Source organism: Glossina fuscipes, unplaced genomic scaffold (genome assembly GCF_014805625.2).
Source record: "Glossina fuscipes isolate IAEA_lab_2018 unplaced genomic scaffold, Yale_Gfus_2 1, whole genome shotgun sequence".
In the NCBI taxonomy this organism is placed as follows: Eukaryota; Metazoa; Arthropoda; class Insecta; order Diptera; family Glossinidae; genus Glossina; species Glossina fuscipes.
This window is the reverse complement of record NW_023998415.1, coordinates 22,344,495-22,350,832: the sequence shown is the minus strand read 5'-3', so window position 1 is coordinate 22,350,832 and position 6,338 is coordinate 22,344,495. Positions and strand designations below refer to the sequence as shown.

The 6,338-nt window shown below is 32.3% G+C and overlaps 1 long non-coding RNA gene across 3 annotated transcripts; it reads left to right on the top strand.

The window, feature by feature from the left end:
* The first annotated feature begins 455 nt into the window (after positions 1-455).
* Positions 456-6,338, top strand: LOC119632165. 3 transcript variants are annotated; one of them, XR_005246748.1, is made up of 2 exons: positions 456-1,200; positions 6,140-6,338. It is a non-coding gene; the product is annotated as an uncharacterized LOC119632165 (long non-coding RNA). The 3 variants fall into 3 exon arrangements; XR_005246746.1 differs by having other exon boundaries at positions 6,126-6,338; XR_005246747.1 differs by having other exon boundaries at positions 456-1,204; positions 6,126-6,338.

Genomic DNA, 6,338 nt, shown 5'->3' with positions numbered 1-6,338 from the left:
GAAGCTTTTCTTCTTTCTTTCTTTCTTTTGTTTTAATATCTTAAGGATTCTAACAGAAATTTTTCTATGGAAGAAAAATTGTGCTCATTCAATTGCTCAGCAATGTATGGAAAAAGAGAAACCATGCGTACAAAAATTTGTCAATTTAGTACTTTCGCGATGAGAGACAGAGAATGGGAGAGAGAGAGAGAGAGAGAGAGAGAGTATTTGATTATACTTGTACTTGCACATCTGATGGTTTCTGGCTGTGATGCTGTATGCGAGTGTACAAGGGATTCGTTTACACATTTAGATGTTGCAGGGCCAGAGGACAATGTTCTTTTGATGCGACATCACATAACGTAACTGTCTGTTGTAAATTGTAAATAGAGCAACGCGTGTGGAGAGTTTTTACAAGTTACATACACGGACGGCATAGTTTGTTAATATTTATATAGAGATAAGTGATAGTAGTAAGTGGAGGCAGGATGTTCGTTTACATGCATTTGCAGACGCTTCGGCTTTTACGATTTGTTGAGCGATGCTGCCGCTGCTGCCACTTAAAATTCTACAGTTGCTCATGGTCGAACAATGATAAAATTTTTGTTTTGGGGTTTAAGTAGCGTTACGATTCTAAGATAATTTTAGTACTTATTAGAACGTCTACTGTAACGGTCGATCATACGGAAACGCGTATCAAACTCTTAAGTTGAATTTCAATTTTTCTACTCTCACACATTTGAACAGACACATAAAGGCAAATGCATATTTCAAATAAAAGAAAATACATTGCTAAGCAGTACCAAGTAATCAAGTGAAATTCGTTAAGGAAATGTTTTTCATATTATTTTTTTAACGTCCGGAAATTGAAAGTATTTCGAAAAACTCAACAATTTTGATGAAAGTATTTTTGTTGTTTTTTTTTTTTGTTTTTCTTTACATCTAAAGTGTTATTTAAAATTAAATGTGCATTTAATACGCACAATGAGTCCAGTAAACATAAGCAACAGACCTAAAGTCCTTACATGCGTACGTACGGGCATACACATCGGCACATAAAAAATTATAATAAATTTCTTCATTACATGCGTACAGATTATGGAAAGTACAAGCAAAGTGGTTTAAGGAAATGGATAAAATTTTAATAATTACTCCAGCAATAACAGCAACAACATTAAGAGCAACAACATAAATAGTAGTGCCAGCAACATACAGCTGCCAGTATGTATGCGTGTGTATTTTATATAATTCCTGAAAATGTTATGATTGCAATGTGGCAGTGTGTTGGTTAAAGTGAAAGTCAAACTTGTGAACGCAACACACGCACTTGGCGAGAGAGGAGACAATTCGGAGATAATAAAAGAGAAGAAGAAAGACGTCTTCATGCATTACAGTATAAATGTTCACATCTTTTTTTTTTTTGTTTTTTCGTTTTTTTTTTTATATAAACACAGGCGGGCATTTAAACTATTGCTTTTGTGCTTTCGATTATTAAAAAAGAAAGAAAAAAAAAAAAATTTTAAATCATACCGGCATAAATTCATAGCACCTGAGCGGTTTAAGTGTGATAGCGACAATTAAGCGGTGCAGTAGTTGTTTCTACTTTCAAATTCCGTTTTTATTTCTTACATTCCCATTAAATCAAACTAAACTATTTTTTGTGAAATTTTTGTGCTTAACATAGAATTTATAGTTAACAAGGCTTGCTTTCCGCTTCATGAAAACACGTACATTTATTTGTGTGGCGATAGGAAAACAAATACCCGCAAGTAGGCTATATTTGAAAGTGGTTGGCGTGTGTTACGCTATACATTATATTTACCATTATTATACTACATAATACAAGCTCAAGTTGTCGCACATAAAAAAGATGTCCGGAAGCCCGCTATTGTTGATACAATTCCGAGCACAATGGTGCAAAATATTTAACATACCTCTAACAACTAATATAATTCTATTCGTTCTTGGGCGAATATTGGATACGTTCCAATAAAAAGTTATCGTTATCGAGATCATTCATTCATTTTCTTGCTAATTGGGAATAAAGACATTTGGAACGAAGGACATTTACTCAATGGCTCGACAAAATGTAAATACATAAGTTATTGACACGAAATTGGAATATGACCTTTTGTTTACCCTCCAAATTGTTTCCGCATTTTCACAGCTATGCAGGCACTTGGGAGCAAACGTAACTAACTCATTTTCAATGTTCACTTTTGAGGCCTTGAGAAATCAATCCACTTAGAAACTTTACCCCTCTCGCAAAGTACATATTTAGATTATACGGTATCCGCATGAAATTCGCACTAATCCATGTTGTCAATGCAAGGAGATGAGCAAACAAGTCTTCTCATTTCATATGTTGCTTATCTTATATCTTTGTTTTCATATTTCCTAATATCTGGAGAAATATAGAAAAGACACATGTTTGACAAGAAATCAACAGATAGCAATATGTTAATACATTCATAAACGTTTAGCTAGAACAGCTAAAGAAATGATTCTCTCTATGACTGCTCTAGTAATGGAGCAGTCGGTCTGTGCTGTACTGTACTGTTTTGTTTTTTTTTTTTTAAACATGAAATTTATTGATACTGAAAAGCAAATAAAAAAATGATAATAATAACATTTTGATTGCGAGAGTTTATGATACTCAAGGCGTTTCTCGATTGAAAAGTATAAAAATTATATTTATGTTTATGTCTTATGCATAAATAAGCAGATCGGGTTTTTGTGTCTAGCATCTCGTTCACTTGATGTGCTGATTAGAAAAAATCCGAGCATATTTCATGGGGAATTTTCATTTTTTCTCGTCATTTATTACAATTTGGTAGCCGCATATTTAAGGTGCTATAAATGAGCAGAGAATTTATTTCATATGTGTCTCGTAATTCACATATTTAGTTGCTCGGCCGCAGCTTTGATAAGAAGTATCCCTTTGGTAGTCTGTAAGTTTCTTAATTCTACCAATAGATCGGTAAACAGATAAAATAAAATTATTTGCCGTAAAAGCTTGGATTTTATAGAATTAGATTGGAATACAAGAGCAAAAAAAACGTACATCAATCTCCCATCTATATGGCGCCACTCGAAATCGATTGGTCTATTTTATTCCTCAGAGTTTTTTTTATTTCTTTCGCTTATAGAACAGTGTTAAGTATGAGTATAATTTTGTTGTTACAATTCATTCCGATCAGAATATGCAACATTAACTTGCTTACTCAGGAACGTAAGTCACTATGTTTTTCTCTACGGATATCGTGGTGCAATGAGGTTCTCGAGGCGACTACAAAAATCGCTTCTCCTTTCTAGTTTCGTATTGAAGCAAAGCATTGATTTCATTTTTAAGAGCAAACTTGCAATTTCTTATTAATTATTTTGCTTTTAAGAGGCAATATCCGACTGATTGTAAATTTAATAAATAAAACTTAAAAATCCATTAAAGCATTCGTTAGTAATTCCATTAGATGAAATGTCAACATTAAGACGATTGGTTTTATCTTTTGCCCAATTTTAGAATAAGTAAACACAAGAAAGGAAGCAAGCGCGTTTAAAGCTTTTACAAACTCATCGAGTAAACGAATATTTAAAGATTTTATAAATCTTTTCTGTTTTTGTCTATTTTTTCACATAACGAATAGAAAATCAAAATTAAACGGCAATTAAAACGAATCAGTTTTATACATTGCATTGTAGACCCTATCTGAAAAATATATGATAATATTGTGCGTATAATAACGCACTAAAAAACCCGTTAGGAAATAAGTTTATGTAGCAAAAAAAGTAGAGAAACATTAATTCGATTATCCTTAGAAATGGAGGAACCTACCCGCAGTTGTGTTCCCCACGACACCTGAGATTTCTATTTGTAGGTTGAACGTTCACATATACTACTCCCTTTCTCCACCTCTCTCTCTCTCTCTCTCTCTCTCTTTCTCTCTCTCTCTACCAACAGCCCGTCCTTATCATAGCCGTGCCCGCAACTAGTTCTATCTACATTTATATGAAAAAAGACAGGCACTTTAATTTCTTTGCACTGCTGCTGTGATGCACATCATGTTTACCGTCAACTGCAAAATTCTTCAAAGGGCGAAAAGGCTTTTAAAAAAATTCCTTTTTGGTTGCTATAAGCAGAGACTGGACTGGATCAAGATTTTCACCTAAAATTCGTGTTAGTTTTTTCGTCATACATAGCATATTTAGACAGTATGGAGCGATCTTTTAGAAGAAGTTCCGATTTTTACATGAACGTATATCGAGAATGTCTACATTTGTATATCACATTTCTGAACGCTTTTGTTGCTTGTGCAAGACGAAACTCTTAGCCAGTTTGATGCCTCTTCATCTTAAATACCAAGTTCTTGATCGTAATGCCGAAATGAAATTGATGAGGCAAACATATTTGTTTTTCTTCTTTTAGCTTCACAATTTTTCTCAGCGCCTCGACATTTTTCACACAGCGCACAATAAGTAACAAACTTTAATGCTATCATATTGCTAATTACAATTTGACTGTAATTGATGATGTAATTGATGTTATAATAAAAATTCTTTCATAATATCTATTAAATATATTTATGTATTAAATTAAAACTCGAGAAATTGCTTTCAAATCATGATATTTAAGATTGCCAGATGAATTCAATTATCCCCAATTAATTCAATTTTCGCAACTGCAATTGGGAGTTGATTTTTGAACCACACACAGCTTTGGTGACATAGAAAGCAAAATCATTTCGTAAATAAGTCATCTCTTTTAATACGTTATTCTCCTCAAGCGAATAATGAAAAGCACGCCTAGGCGGCTGAGACCGAAAAAAAAGTGAGGAAAATGTGTTGAAATGTTTACTTCAGCATGTAAGTCCCACTCTCGCTTAGTATAATCGACGTATATCGGCTATTGATTACTATATCTACAGACGTGGACGTAACTCAAATATGAAATTTTCATTCGTCTGGGGATTTTGCTACCGTCAAGAAGAGAAAGAAAACAAACGATATTTTTTTCAAGATTTTCTCAATGGTTTAGAAACCAAATGACGCGTTTCTCTGTCTTTAACGAATAATAGAAGGATTGAAGTGGTAGCGAAGCATTGGAGAATTTTAAAAGAAACAACAGGTTTTTTTCTCTATGTCTTCCTTTCTTTATTTCATCGCACTTGCCATAGATCAAAAGGCTTTACATTGTTCTTGAGAATTGCGACAATCTGCGTCTAATTTGCTGCTTTTTTTTTTTTATTTTAGTTTTAATTCATCTTTTCACTACGTTTACGTTTAGTTACTTTTAAATTAAAGATAAATTCAAGTGATTGCCCTTAAGGACTGTACACTTCTTGACTTCATTTATTATTTCGTAATAGCACTTGGTTTTCAATCCTTTGGCATGGTACTGTGATCACACGCTTATTGCTTAAGTTAAACACTTAAGAAATTCTATTGACTTTTTTTTTTTTTTTCTTCTGTAAAGATTTAATACACACAAACATACCGAAAGAGGTGAGAAGAATTACATTCTCCAAAGCAGATATGTTATCACTGACTACTTGAAAATGTGGTTTAAATTTAATTACTTGGCATTAGGAAGTAATTGTTCATACGAATATAAAACAAAAAAAAAAAAAAAAAAAGGAAAAACTATCAATAATCTTACGCACATATCACATATAATTGTGAGTGCGTGCATGCATGTGTTAGTTTATCTGTGCTTGTTTGCTTATAAGTCTATTTATCAATGCATTAACTATTTTTGCAAATGCTCGCTTAAATATATATATATATATATAGACACGCATTTATATAATGCTCCTGATTTTCAAAAGACCAGCCATGCGAATGTATATGTTGAAATGTAATGTAAATTTATTTCAAAAATATTTTTAGTATTTAAGTAATTATGTACTCGCACACAAAAGATTATTATTATGATGTTCTTAAAACAAAACCTTTCACATTTTATAAAATTGATATACTATAGTGAGCATATTATATATGAATTCAAATTTGATTCTCAATAACTATTAGCTTAGTAAACGATCCCCATGCATTAGGCTTAGGGGACATTTTTGTAATGTACGCTTAATGCCAGCCAGTGCTTGGTAAAAAAAAGACAATCCTTTTTCTATTTTTTTTTATTGCATTTTTAGTACACATTTTTTAGAATAATAAACTATTTTAAACAATATCCACAATTTCGAACTAACCAGCTATACTACAAATAATTTGTCGTTGGCTATGTTAACATAGAAAATTTCTGTGCAACATGTCTCTCCTATTGCTCAATTCAAATGTTTAACGTTTACAAACAAAAGGAAAAAACCAAAAACAAAAAAAAAAAAAGATGAAAAAATAATACTACA